This window comes from Bos mutus, chromosome 11 (genome assembly GCF_027580195.1).
Source record: "Bos mutus isolate GX-2022 chromosome 11, NWIPB_WYAK_1.1, whole genome shotgun sequence".
In the NCBI taxonomy this organism is placed as follows: Eukaryota; Metazoa; Chordata; class Mammalia; order Artiodactyla; family Bovidae; genus Bos; species Bos mutus.
Window position 1 is genome coordinate 52638853 of NC_091627.1, and position 15727 is coordinate 52654579.

A 15727-nucleotide genomic window follows, 5' to 3' on the forward strand; every position below is an offset into this window, starting at 1 on the left:
AGTCAGTGATGCCATCCAGCAATCTCATCCTCTGTCATCCCCTTTTCCTCTTGCCCCCAATCCCTCCCAGCATCAGAGTCTTTTCCAATGAGTCAACTCTTTGCATGAGGTGACCAAAGTACTGAAGTTTCAGCTTTAGCATCATTCCTTCCAAAGAAATCCAGGGCTGATCTTCTTTAGAATAGACTGGTTGGATCTCCTTGCAGTCCAAGGGACCCTCAAGAGTCTTCTCCAACACCACAGTTCAAAACCATCAATTCTTCGGCGCTCAGCTTTCTTCACAGTCCAACTCTCACATCCATACATGACCACTGAAAAAGCCATAGCCTTGACTAGATGGACCTTTGTTGGCAAAGTAATGTCTCTGCTTTTTAATATGCTATCTAGGTTGGTCATAACTTTTCTTCCAAGGAGTAAGTGTCTTTTATTTTCATGGCTGCAGTCACCATCTGCAGTGATTTTGGAACCCAAAAAGATAAACTCTGACACTGTTTCCACTGTTTCCCCATCTAATTCCCATGAAGTGATGGAACTGGATGCCATGATCTTCATTTTCTGAATGTTGAACTTTAAGCCAACTTTTTCACTCTCCACTTTCACTTTCATCAAGAGGCTTCTTAGTTCCTCTTCACTTTCTGCCATAAGGGTGGTGTCATCTGCATATCTCAGGTGATTGATATTTTTCCGGGCAATCTTGATTCCAGCTTGTGCTTCTTCCAGCCCAGCGTTTCTCATGATGTACTCTGCATAGAAGTTAAATAAGCAGGGTGACAATATACAGCCTTGACGTACTCCTTTTCCTGTTTGGAACAAGTCTGTTGTTCCATGTCCAGTTCTAACTGTTGCTTCCTGATCTGCATACAGGTTTCTCAAGAGGCAGGTCAGGTGGTCTGGTATTCCTACCTCTTTCAGAATTTTCCACAGTTTATTGTGATCCACACAGTCAAAGGCTTTGGCATAGTCAATAAAGCAGAAATAGATGTTTTTCTGGAACTCTCTTGCTTTTTCCATGATCCAATGGATGTTGGCAATTTGATTTTAAGTTATTGTGTCTGAAGTCTCCTTTTCCCACCTTCAAGGAAACTTGAATATTTTCCTTGAAGAAGGTTGAATTCTTTCTTCCTTTTGGTTTCTGCCCTCCTAATGTTGGCTCAGTGGTTTGTGTGAGCTCCATATAGAGTAAGATTTGTGCTGAGTTTTTGTCCCTTTGTTTGCTTTTCCTCTACCTGGCAAGGGTGAGTGCTGTCTGCTAATGATTGGGTTTGTATTTTTGTTTTGTTTGTTGTTTAGATGAGGCATCCTGCACAGGGTGCTACTGGTGGTTGGGTGATACCAGGTCTTGTATTCAAGTGGTTTCCTTTGTGTGAGTTCTCACTATTTGATACTCTTTAGTCTTAGTTCTCTGGTAGTCTAGGGTCTTGGAGTCAGTGCTACCACTCCAAAGCCTCAGAGTTTGATCTCTGATCAGGAACGAAGATTCTACAAGTGGCTTATTATGGCATTAAGGGAGAGTAAAACAAATATCCAAAAGTGAGAAACCAAAGATGAACCCCAGGCAAATGGCAGTTACAAAATCAGGCAAATAATAATTAAAATAATGGAATATACACATATACATATACACCCATGAGCAAAGTGAAAATAGTCCAACAAAAGTAAAGAACAGTAGATTGATCCAGTGAACAAAGGAAATAAAAAATTATATTTACCATCAAAAACAAAACTAACTTAAGCATAAACTGGAAAACAAAACTAAATCAAGGTGCCAAGTGGAAAATAAAGCAATGAGAACAAATCTAATAAATATGTTGAGAGGAAAGGAAAGAAAGAAAGAAAGAATACATATGCAAAGTTAAATAGAGGTAGATGAAGAAGATTTATATACATTTAATATTAATTGCAAGGGGAAAAGAACAGTAGGAAAGGCAAATGAAGGAATAAATTAAAAAATAATATGTTTAAAAATTAAAATTATAAAAAAAAAGAGAGAGAGAAAAGAAGAAAGAAAAAAGGGGGGAGGGGAGGAAAACTCCACAGAACTGCAAAAGCCAAATGTAGAGGCAGAGGTTTATAACAACAATAGCAAATGTGACTGAATATACACATATACATATACACCCATAAGCGAAATCAAGCAGTTCAACAAAAATTAAGCACAATAGATTGACCTGGGAACAAAGGAAACCAAAAATCATATCTACCAGAACAAAACTAATTAAAGCACAAACTAGAAAACAAAACGAAAGGTAGGTGCCAATTGGGGAATAAAGCAATGAAAATAAAACTAACAAATATGTTGAGAGGAAAGGAGAAAAAGAAAAGAAAGAAAGAATAGATATGCAAAGCTAAATAGAGGTAAATAAAGAAGAATTATATATGTTAAAGATTAACTGCAAGGAGAAAAGAACAGTAGGAAAAGCAAACAAAGGAATAAATGCAAAAAAGTAATAACAGGTTTAAAAATTAAAATTAAAAAAAGGTAAAAGAAAGAAAAAAAAAAAAAGATGAAAACTCCACAGAACTGCAAAAACCCAACGTAGAGGCAGAGGTTTATGACAACAATAAAACATGTGACTGAGGGGGAAAAAAAAAAAAAAACTCAAAAACTTAATTGGATTTCTTAGTGCCAATAAAATCAAACACTAAAACAGAGGTGGGGGAAAGGGGAAAAAAAAAGTCCAAAAGAATCTACAGAACAAGTCAAAAATAAGAATAATTAATGCTTTTCTTGAGTCTCTGCTATCAGAATCCTTTCCCGAGCTGGGAAATCACAGTCCACTTTACCTCTCATAGATGCCCTCCAACATTGTACTGATCTCTGGACCTGCTGTGGGGGCTCCTCAGATTCTAATCTGGTCCTACTCCTGTGTGCTCTTGCCTCCAATGTCCACAGCTATCAGAGCTACTGAGTTTTCTTTTGTGGGAGCTCTCAATGTTCTTTTATATATTCCACAGACACAAAGTCTGCTTAGTTGACTTAATCTGCAGCTTGTACAGCTGTTGGGAATGTTTTGGGTCTTCTTCCTTAGCCACATTGCCCCTGGGTTTCAATTGTGATTTTATTTCCACCTCTGCATGTGGGTCATCCACTGGGGTTTGCTCTGAGGCTGCCCTGGAGGACTTGGATTTGCCTCTGTGAGGACCAGGTTGGGAGGTGGTGCAGCTGCTTGGGTTGCAGTGTTTCTGGCAGCAACATGTACTCAGGGAAATTGGCGACTAGGGAAGTAGGAAATATAGTGCTCTAGAAGGGTATGGCAACCAGTATTGGCCAATATGCTCCAGTATTCTTGCCTAGAGAAACCCCTCTCTGACAGAGAAGCCTGGCAGGCCACAGTATACAGGATCACAAAGAGTTGGACAGGACTGAAGTGACCCGGCACACATAAACACAATATATATATATATATTTTTTGTCCGTGGCAGCTCTGCCCCAGTGAGAGTTGACTGTGAAGATGGTGCAGCTGCTTGGCTTGCAGGGACCCTGGCAGCACCAAGTGTTCAGGGATACAAACTGCCTCCATGGCAGGAGTTATGACCCTTTCAGAATCTTTTTTCAAGCCTCTTATAGCTGGTGATCAGAAGGCCTCTTTGGCCAGTCTTTCTCTGTAGCTCCGCCAGCTCAGGCACTTAGAGGGATCCCTTGCTTAGGGTCCTTCTCTGTTGTTTGGCACATCAGGCACTTAAAGAGATACCCTGGGTGGGGTCCTACTCGGTAGTTCATTTCCTCTGGCATTTGATGCACCAGCCTCTCTATTGTTCAGCTGCAGATGCTGACCTGTGGAGAGAGAGAGGCTATGATGATGGCTCTCTATGTGTGACTCAGCACTATCGCCTTGCTTCCATGGCTGCCTGGCTTTCCTCCACAGGCATTTCCCACCATGATCTCCTCCCTCACATCCCTTGATCCATCTCTCTGCAGTTAACAACAGCCCTCACACTGGGATTGCTCCACAATCCCTAAACTCCAGCTCCAAGCTCTTCTTCCAGGAGACCCGTGTTTCTTTTCTGCACAGCGTGTGTATGGCTGTGGCAAGAACTGCCTGATTCTCATTCCATTTAGGCTGCCACAGATCAGCTGTTTCACTCTCAGCCTTAAATGGTTCTCCTCTGACTCAGACAATTGCCCCACTGTGGGGATCGGATTCCTGCTTCAGTTCCCTCACCAGCCAAGGGTAGGTCCAGTCCTACTAATACTCCTATTTTTCCCCTAGTTCCTTCATCCTACTGAGTTTTGCATGGTTCTATATTTTCTTTCCCGCTGGTCAGGTCCTCCTGACCACTCTCAACTGGTATTCTGCATGCGCTTCTGTATCTGAAGTTTATTCCTGATGAATCCATGGAGAGAGAGGTACTCCATGTCCACCTACTCCTCTGCCATCTTGTTCTCCAGTCTGAGATTTTTTTGATCAAAGTGAAATTATTAAAAATTTTTTGTGTCAAATAGAAAGTTTGAATAATGTTTTTTAAAGGTAGATTTAGGTATGATAGAGATAGAATTGCTTTCCAATACAAAATACTCAACACTAATCTCTAGCTAACTACATATATAGGGAACCTGTGCATATGTGTTCAGTTGCTTCAGTGGTGTCTGACTTTTTGTCACTCCATGGACTGTAGCCCACCAGGCTCCTTTGTCCGTGGAATTCTCCAGGCAAGTATACTGGAGTGGGTCTCCATTCCCTTCTCCAAAAGTTCTTCTCAACTCAGGGACTGAACCCACATCTCTTGTGTCTCTTGCATTGCAGATGATTTCTTTACCACTGAGCCACCAGGGAAGTCCCTGAGAAATTCAGTTTTAATCTTTAAGGTAGTTAAGGTAGTCAAGTCACGGGAAAATATAAAAAATCTTGTCTTTGGAACAAAGAGCTTATATTCAGTATTAAAACAACTCTCAGTAAGCTAATTATCAATACTTGCAATTCGGAACATTCTAAATGAGATGAACGTGGTGACTGTAGTGAATATTGCAGAACCAGAGAGTCATTAACCAGTCATATTCTCCTAGTGCTGTGCTGTGTTCAGTTGCTTCAGTTGTGTCTGACTCTTTGTGACGCCATGGACTATAGCCCGCCAGGTTCCTCTGTCCATGGGATTCTTAGGCAAGAATACTGAAGTGGGTTGCTATGCTCTCCTCCGGGGGATCTTCCTGACCCAGGGATCGAACTCATATCTCCTGTATCTCCTTCATTGCAAGCAAATTCCTTAAAATTGGACACCTGGGGAAGCCTCACATTCTTATAGACCATCTCCTTACTCGGTAGATAAAGGAAACACAGCGAGAGGATGATTTGCCCAAATTTACAAAACTGGAAAGTGATTTAGATTAATATCTTATTCAGGATTCTCAATTCATTGTCTAACAAATTCCTAGGATATGTTTGCAGAAATGACAGCATTTCTATGTCATTCATAGCCTCTTGCCATAACTGTCACTTTGGTAGATTTAACAGTTGGGCCCCAGTGTTTGAATGGTAGCTTATTTATAGATTGGGGAAAGCTGGAAAAGATTTGCAACTGCATTATTAGGCCTACTTTTAGCCTCATTCATCTTGATCTTCAAACTTTACTCACTAAAGAGGTCCACACAATGAAATTTCTTTACAGATCAATGCCAAGTTCCATGTCACACACCACAAGAGATATTTTTTTCTGTTGCTGTTCTTAGCACTTAAAAAAATACTTTTTAAATTTTTAATTTTTTTAATTGAAGGATAATTGCTTTACAATATTGTGTTGGTTTCTGCCATATATCAACATGAGTCAGCCATAGGTATACATATATCCCCTCCCTCTTGACCTCCCTCCCACCTCCTACCCAATCCCACCATTCTAGGTTATCATAGACCACTGGCTTGAGCTCCTAGAGTCATACAGCAAATTCCTACTGGCTATGTATTTAACATATGGTAATGTCTAGTCCGTGACAACCTAGAATGGTGTGATGGATGGGAGGTGGGAGAGAGTTTCAAGAGGGAGAGGACTTATGTATATCTATGGGTGACTTGATCACAGTGTATAATCTCTTATGTGTTGTTGGATTCAGTTTGCTAGAATTTTGTTGAGGCATTGTGCATTTATGTTCATCAGTGATATTAGCCTAAATTTTTCTTTGTTTGTGATGTCTTTATCTGGTTTTGGTATTAGGGTGATGGTGGCTTCATAGAATGAATTTGGAAGTGTTCCTTCCTCTATAATTTTTTGGAAGAGTTTGAGAAGGATAGGCATTAGTTCTTCACTACATGTTTGATAGATTTCACCATCTAGCTATCTACTCTGAACTTTTGTTTTTTGGAAGATTTTTGATCACAGTTTTGACTTCAGTGCTTGAGATTGACTTGTTCATTATCTCTATTTCTTCCTGATTCAGTCTTAGAAGGCTGAACTTTTCTAAGACTCTGTCCTTTGCTTCTAGATTGTCCATTTTATTGGCATATGCATGTGCACAGGCTAAGTTGCTTCAATCATGTCCAACTCTTTGAAACCCTGTGGACTATATAGCCTGCCAGGCTCCTCTGTCCAGGGGATTCTCCAGGCAAGAATACTGCAGTGGGTTGCCATGCTGTCCTCCAGGGGATCTTCCTGACCTAGGGATCAAGCCAACATCTCTTATATCTCCTGTGTTGGCATGTATGTTCTTACCACTAACACCACCTGGGAAGCACCTCATTGGCATATATTGACATGTAGTTGCTTGTAATACTCTCTAATGATACAATTATTTTTAACTGGAGTAATTTTTTATATGATTCCCTACTTATGAATTCAACAATACTTTTATCATTCGTGTTTCTAATCCATTAGGAATATTGACTTTGCCATGAAATGAGAGTAATTCAATTTCAGATTATATCATAAAGCTGAAATTATTATAGCTTTGCCTGTTAGTTTTACAGTAGTTAAGGCTATGTCAGAGTTTTCATGCTGTAGCATTATATTTCAAAGTTTTATAATCAGACATTAAAAAGAAAAAAAAAAATCCAATAGGCTTTTTAGACTGTATTGGTGCCTGTGAGAAATCCATGACAGGCTTTTTATTCAAAGAGATCCACATCAATGGGCAAGTCCCTCTCCTTAAAAACTTTCATTATTAGATTGGCTAAGGGTACCACTGACACATTTCCCTCATACTACTTAGGGGTCCATTCTTGGATTTTTCCAGCCTCAGCATCAGGTATAGAGCTCCATGCTGTACTGTAAATAGAAGCCAAAAGACACCATACAAATCATCTAGTCCCTTACCACCTATCTGATATGGACAGGTTATTTAATATTGCTGGGACTTAAGTTATTTAAAAATTTAAAAGCATAGGAGAATTTATCTTGTCTTCCTGTAAGCAAGGAACTCAACCGTTTGAAATTCTTTCCCCAAAATACTCAACACTCCTCAAAATACTCAACATAAGGCAGGCATCCGATTCAAAGCACATATATTTAAATTATCTCCCAAATAAATTGTAAATGAACATTATTATCTGTTAATAACTTGGCATGAGTGTTCTGAAGAAAGATCTGTATTAAATATACTTGAGAGTCCATATGTTGTCCATATGTAGAGCATAAAGAAAATTATTGGTCACTGATGGAAATCTCCCTGAAGTCAAAAACAGCAGTAAACTAAGGCAAGAATGGACAGCAATGCTGAGTAAGTTAAAACTTGCTGCATAATTCTACTTCAGATCACTAGAGTTCATCCACTTACATTTACTTCAACTCTACATAAATTTAATCCCCTTAAATACAAGACAGTGTTTTGATATCATGCTAGGTTTAAAAAATAAGATGGCTTTCATGTATCCTGGAAATTTATGACAATGTTGAGGAAACTGTGTAAATTCTTAATAACAGTAATAGTTTCTACATCTTCTGCATTTACTAAGTGGCTAAAATGAAGTTATCCAATTAATATATATCATCTAAATTAATAGTCACACTAATCCCATGAGGGCATTATCTTCTTCATTTCACTGATAATGAAACAGAAACTTAGTGGAGAAACGGGCTTCCCTGGTGGTTCAGTTGCTAAAGAATTCGCCTGCAATGCAGGAGAGCACCTGCAATTCAGGAGACCTGAGTTTGATCCCAGGGTTAGCAAGATCCCCTTGAGAAGAAAATGGGAACTCACTCCAGTGTCCCTGCCTGAGAAATCCCATCAACAGAGGAGCCTGGATGGCTACAGTCCATGGGTTCACAAAAGCCAGACACGACTCAGCATCTAAACCACCAACCTTACGAAGGTCTTGTGTAAGTGGCAAATTCAGTATAAGGGTCTACCTTTAACAAAACTTGTAATCTTAAAGTCTATGTTATATAATCTCTCATAATTTGATAAATATCTTTTCTAGGTGGAAAAAACAACAAACTAATCCTTTAGTAAAGCTGAGGAAAACATTATAGAAGTGGAATCTCTAACATCCAACATCCAAGAGCCAGACCAAATGTTACAGTCCAATCAATCTCTAAGCTCTATGGTTTTTATTTCAGAATATATACCATCTACTCCTTTCTCTCCATCCCCAGAAACTCTACCTTTGTCCAGGTCATTCTCTTATGTTACATGAATCACTGAATAGTCTCATAGTTGTTTTTCATGCTTCACACACTCTTTGGACAACATAGGTTCACAGACCCTTATATATTCATCTCCTTGTTCAGTAACAAAACTAACTGGAAGCCTCCAGAGTGTCACTGGCTGATTTCCAGTTTCTGATAATGCTAAATAAAAGATGCATCTGTTCAAAATAGAACACTTGGGGAAGTAATGAGCTAAATTTTCAGGGACATCACTAGTTACTCCTTATTAGCAATAGCCATATGCCTTTCCTGAAATTTCTCAAATATCAGGTCATGCTTTTTCCTGCCCTAGGACCAACAAATGTGTTTTTTCTGTTTTAATTGTTTTGTATGTTCAGTCTCTACACGTAGCTAATCCTTACTCTTCCTTCAGACTTCTGATTAAATACTATTTTTCTTAGTAAGCCTTTCCTGACTTTGAAAGACTTCATGAGATTTTTCTGTTAGCTACTACCAGAGTACTTTATGCTTTCACTCAGCAACAATCACCACATAATCATAATTGCAATTCATTCTTTCATTCACTCACAAAATACTTTTGAGTGCTTATTAAGCACCAAGAACTATTACAGATAGTTTGCCTAATTTATGAAAAAGACAAAATTATAAATTATACATATATATATATATATATATATATATATATATAATTATATTGTTGTTCAGTCACTCAGTCATGTCCAACCAACTCTATGAGACCCTATGGACTACAACACATGTCCTTCACTATCTCCCAGAGTTTGCTCAAACTCATGTCCATTGAATCGGTGATACCATCCAAATATCTCATCCTCTGTCTCCCCTTCTCCTCCTGCTTTCAATCTTTGCCAGCATCATGGTCTTTTCCTATGAGTCAGCTCTTGGCATCAGGTGGCCGAAGTACTGGAGTTTCAGGTTCAGCATTGGTCCTTCCAAATAAAATTCAGGATTTATTTATTTTAGAATTGACTGGTTTTATCTCCTTGCTGTCTAAGAGACTCTCAAGAGTCTTCTCCAGCACCACCATTTGAAAGCATCAATTTTTCAGTACATAGCCTTCTTTATAGACCAACTCTCACATCCATACATGACTACTGGAAAAACCAAGCTTTGACTAGATGGATTTTTGTTGGCAAAGTAACGTCCCTGTTTTTTAATATGCTGTCTAAGTTTGTCATAACTTTCTTTCCAAGGAGCAAGAGCCTTTTAATTTCATGACTATAGTCATTGTCAACAGTGATTTTGGAGCCCCCCAAAATAAGGTCTGTCACTGTTTCCCTTTTTTCCCCATCTTTTTGCCATGAAGTGATGGGACTGGATGCCATGATCTTAGTTTTCTGAATGTTTAGTTTTAAACCAGCTATTACACTCTCATCTTTCACCTTCATCAAGAGGCTCTTTAGTTCCTCTTAGCTTTCTGCCATTTGGGTGGTGTCATCTACATATCTGAGGTTATTGATATTTCTTCTGGCAATCTTGACTCCAGCTTGAGCTACACCTGGTCTGACATTTCGCATGATGTTCTCTGCATATAGGTTGAATAAGCAGGCTGACAATATACAGCCCTGACATACTCTTTCTCCAATTTTGAACCAGTCCATTGTTATATGTCTGGTTCTAACTGTTGTTTCTTGACCTGCATACACATTTCTCAGGATGCAGGTAATGTGATCTCACATTATATACATTATACTTGTATTGAGAAAGAAAGGTAAAAATACAACATGCTTCATATTAGTAATGTTGAATTGGATAAAGTGACTTGGACACACGTTGTAGAGTTAAATAAAGTGGCAAGGGGTTTTAAAAGTAGGCCTCATTGAAAAACTGAGAATTTTGCTTAAAGATAATGAAGATATCAAACAAGTATTTATAAAAAGAACCATCAGATAAAAAAGAAAATTTGAAAACTTTCTATAAGGTATGAACAGGATTACCATGTTTAAAGAGCAGTAAGGAAACCTGTAGGGTTTGAATGGAGGAAGCCATACAAAGGATATACAACTTTCATTTACAATAGAAATCAAAGTCATAATGCAGGAGAAGATCAAGAAAGGCCTTAAAGTACTTCTGTTTTCACTGAGTGGAAAGAGGGGCCATTTGTGGAGAATAAAATAATATCTATGTACATTGCATTTTTATACATGTATTTATTTTAATTTAAGGATTTTTTTTACATTATTGTGTTGGTTTCTGCCCTACAGCGATGAAAATCAGACATAACTATACACATATATCCCCTCCCTCTTGAGCCTTCCTTCTGCCCCCCACATTCCACTCCTCTAAGTCACCAGAGTGTGCCAAGCTGGGCTCCCTGTGTTATATAGAAAATTCCTACCCGCTGTCTATTTTACACATTGTAGTATATATACGTCAATGCTACTTTCTCAATTCATCCCACCCTCTTCTTTTCCTGCTGTGTTCACAAGTCCTTTCTCTATGTCTTCATCTCTATTCCTGCCCCACAAATAGGTTCATCAGTACCACTTTTCTAGATTTCATATATATACATTAACATTCAATATTTGTTTTTCTCTTTCTGACTTCACTTTGTATGAAAGTCTCTAGGTTCTTCCACTTCAGTTCAACTAATTCATATGTGTTCTTTTTAATGGCTGGGTAATACTCCATTGTATATATTTAACCCAGCTTCTTTATCCATCCATCTATTGATGGACATCTAGGTTACTTCCATATTCTAGCTATTATAACTTTGAATTTAAATAGATCTGTTTTGTAGTCCCTGGAATAGATCCTCTGAAGTCAAGGACAGGAAGAGGGCAATGTGTTTTGAGGCTACTGTACTATTAACAGATGAGAGACAATGATGGCCAGGACCAGGATGAATGCAGAGGAGATGGAGGGAAAGTGAGTAGATACTGCAGTAGTACTAAAGGTACAATCAGTTAGATTTTCTTTTTGATGGATCAGATATGGATCTAAATAAAAGAGAATAGTTAAGAATGACTCCAGGTTTTAATCATCTGAGCAATCAGATGAAATTTTGAATAAACTTGGATTACACTGTGAGTGCCAGGTAGGAAAAAAACTCAGGAGCTTATTGAACAGCATATTATTAAATGAGATCTACAGTGGGAAATGAAAGTGAAAAGAAAGTCACTCATGTCTGACTCTTTGCAATCCCATGGACTATAGCTTGCCAGGCTCCTCTGTCCATGGAATTCTCCAGGCAACAGCACTGGAGTGGGTTGCCATTTCCTACTCCAGGGGATCTTCCCTTCCCAGGGATTGAACTCATGTTTCCTGAATTGTAGGCAGATTCTTTATCATTCGAGCCACAAGGGAAGCTTCACTGTGGGACATGGATATTTTTTTTTTACAAAAATACACAAATGCAGTATATACAACTAAAATATAGATGCGATTACACTTTTCATAGCAAGTACATGGGGAAATAGTGGAAACAGTGGCCAGACTATTTGGGGGCTGGGGTGGGGCTCCAAAATCACTGTAGATGGCGACTGCAGCTATGAAATTAGAAGATGGTTACTTTTGGAAGAAAAGTTATGACCAACCTAGACAGCATATTAAAAAGCAGAGACATTACTTTGCCAACAAAGGTCCATCTAGTCAAGGCTATGGTTTTTCCAGTAGTCACGTGTGGATGTAAGAGTTGGACTATAAAGAAAGCTGAGAGATGAAGAATAACTGTGGTGTTGGAGAAGACTCTTTAGAGTCCCTTGGACTGCAAGGAGATCTAACCAGTCCATCCTAAATAAAATCAGTCCTGAATATTCATTTGAAGGGCTGATGTTGAAGCTGAGACTCCAATTATTTGACCACCTGAAGCAAAGAGCTGACTCATTTGAAAAGACCCTGATGCTGGGAAAGATTGAAGACGGGAGGAGAAGGGGTTGACAGAGGATGAGATGGTTGGATGGCATTACCGACTCAATGGACATGAGTTTGAGCAAACTCCAGGAGTCGGTGATGGACAGGGAGGCCCATTGTGCTGCGGTCCATGGGGTTGCAAAGAGTCGGACACAGCTGAGTGACTGAACTGAAGTGAACTGAATGCTTGTCAGGTAATGCTACCAAGGAAGTCCCCAAAGATAGCAGAAAAGGTATTTTATGGTTCAACCAGTTTATACTCACTAACATGAAAAGGAGCCATGAAAAATGGTAGAGGTTGAACATGCTTGATCAAAAAATGAATTTATAAAATATATAAGGATGGGAATGATGCCTTCTGTTATATGATGTGACATTATAAAGAGGTATTTATACATTTTTAATGGTAGAATTTATAATGTCACAATAGATACACTATAGAAGTTTATCTTCTCCATGTAAAATTAGGATCATCAGTAAACTTTTTAAACAAGAGTAGTGGAATAAATCCACATACCATATACCTAGCATCATGCAAATATTTTTTGTTTGCTTTGTTTGTGGATTCATTTTTAAATCACTTTATCTCTTTTTAGACTCCAATGTGGAAAATAATTATGTTCTTCCATTTCCATACTGGAAAGCTGTGGGACAGGGAAATTACATAAATACTTAGTTCACACAACCACAAATTGATAGACCTATAACTTACATGTAAATTTAAATCTGTGCTCTTGGCCACCAGGAAATAAGACATTAGACTTGAGACCTCTGCAGCATAATGCCAGCTTTGCAACTTCAGATTTTGGCTAGCTGTATGGTTGTAATCACACCCAATTCACTTCTTCTGAGAAACAGCTACCTTAACTGAAATGTCCTTCCTTTCTCTTAAAACAAGTTAAACTATGGCCAGTTACAATCTCACTCCATGAGCAAAGATTTTCTGTCTTTTCTAGCTTTTGTATATTTCCTCTCTAATCCCTTTTAATACTTACCATGTAAAGTAAACCATTTAGTTCTAATTATTGACTGTTCTAATCTGCTGTTACTATTTGTAGATTATTTCTTTCACATCTTGACACTAAGTGCTTAATAAATTGATTCATGTTGATGTATGGCAAAACCAATACAAAATTGTAAAGTAAAAAAATAAAAAATTAACATAAAGATAAAAAATGAATTGATTATTGATTGAAAAACTCTGGAGTAAGCTACAGTTAAGAAGAATGATTATTTAAAATGTTACATAGCTAGAAAATTCTCTCAGTACAAAATTCCTTTACTTACCACTTGTCCAAAGGTAAGCCAGCTTATAATTTTAATCAAATAGAATTTTAATAGTGGAAGTCTTGGGCTTAATATTGCATGATAGGAAGCAATCATATGCAGCATATATGAGATTACTTTGCAGGTCTTTTTCTAATTTTAGTTTGCATTAGCTAAAACCTCCAAATTATGGGACACCAGAAATCTCAATGGATTTCAAGATCTATTTGAATTTTGTTTGTTAGATATAAATTATTCACTGTAAATTTAATCTTTCAAAATTAAACAGATAGACTAAACAATCTTTGCCAGGAAGAAAACCTGGAATAATTAATTTGATATGAAACTGAGTATTAACCCTGAATTTATTCCATTGTCAGAATCGTGCATGAGGACTTGGTCTCAACTATGAGATTAGGAAAATAATTATTTTTTTTCCTCTTAAACTTAACTTTAGGGCCTCAGCCTCTATCTCCAACTCACATCCTCTCCTGCAGATACATGAAGTAAAGTGAAAGTGAAAGCTGCTCAGTCATGTCCAACTCTTTGTGACCCCATGGACTATATAGTCCATGGAATTATCCAGGCCAGAATACTGGAGTGGGTAGCCAGTCCCTTCTTCAGGGACCTTCCCGACCCATGGATCGAACCCAGGTTCCCCACATTGCAGGCAGATTCTATACCCTCTGAGCCACAAGGGAAGCCCTATAACTCTCTTAGACTACAACTCTAGGGCCTCAGTTTCTATCTCCTATTCACATTCTCTCCTGCAGATACATGGTGGTCTCTAAATATTACTGAGGGCTGAATTATACACATAAGTGAGTTTCCTATTTTATTGAAGTGTTCTCTCAAGTACCAAAATTCTACCATTTGAATAATTTTTATGTAATATACCATATTTTTGTGTATAAAATGAAATGTACATTATTAAGGAGGCTCTTTCAGTTTCAAGGGAAATTCTATGACTTTATGTACAGATTTCACTTGATGAATATGGTGAGTAAATCTAGTGGCTTCTTTGAGTTGTAAAATCCCTTTATGATATTTTTTGGTTTGATGTTCTGACTGAAAAATACAATAATACAAGTGTTTTGATGGACAGCGGCCTCATTATTTAAGAAAAAAACCCTTTGAAGCTTTTCAGTCATCCAGTTTAGTTCACAGGGTGAAATTCCAAGATTATGAACCATAGGAGAAAAAGATCTGATGTTAGGTGGAACAAGAAGACATAAAGAGTGAATGTGTCTAGGGGTGGATGTGTATGGAGTGGGATGGAGAGACAGGCCTGTCAAGCCAAATGACTGTTGGAGGTTGCTGTGAGCATAAGTGTGAAAGTCGCTCAGTTGTGTCCACCTCTTTGTGACCCCATGGATAATACATGAAGTCTGGACTTCTCCAGGCTGGAATACTGAAGTGGGTAGCCATTCCCTTCTCCAGGGTATTTTCCCAAACCAGGGATCAAACTCAGGTCTCCTGCATTGCAGGTGGATTCTTTATCAGCTGAACCATAAGGGAAGCTGTGAGTATAATGGGTTGGGATATTTGGCAAAAGCTGTAGGAAAGACATCGTATTTAAACATTCTCAGTTTTCAGTTATGTGGCAAGTTGACCATGTACTTCAATCCTGTACATTCAAGTTCAGCCCTTGCTCTGTTTACCATTTTATCAGATTCCAGAAATAGTTAAACTGTGCTTGCCCAAACCACAGAGCAGCAGCTCTAATTTATAGCTGCAACTTACAAATGACTGCACCGTATGCTGCCATTCTGAAGATCTTCCAGATATAAGCAGAGATGCCATTGCTTAAAGAAGAGAGGGGCTAAAATATTAGGTAAATTGATTGGAATTAATATTAGCCTGATTAAGTCTGAACTTAATCTACTTTCAACATTCTCATTTTGGTTCTTTTCAAAATCCAATTAACTTATACAGCTGATTAGCATTTGTTAGTTTTGATTTTACAGCCTGCAAATTTCTCCCACCATTGCTTTCTCTTTCATTTTCATGACTTTAATCCAAATATTACAAAGAGGTCTGATGAAGTATGTGCATATTA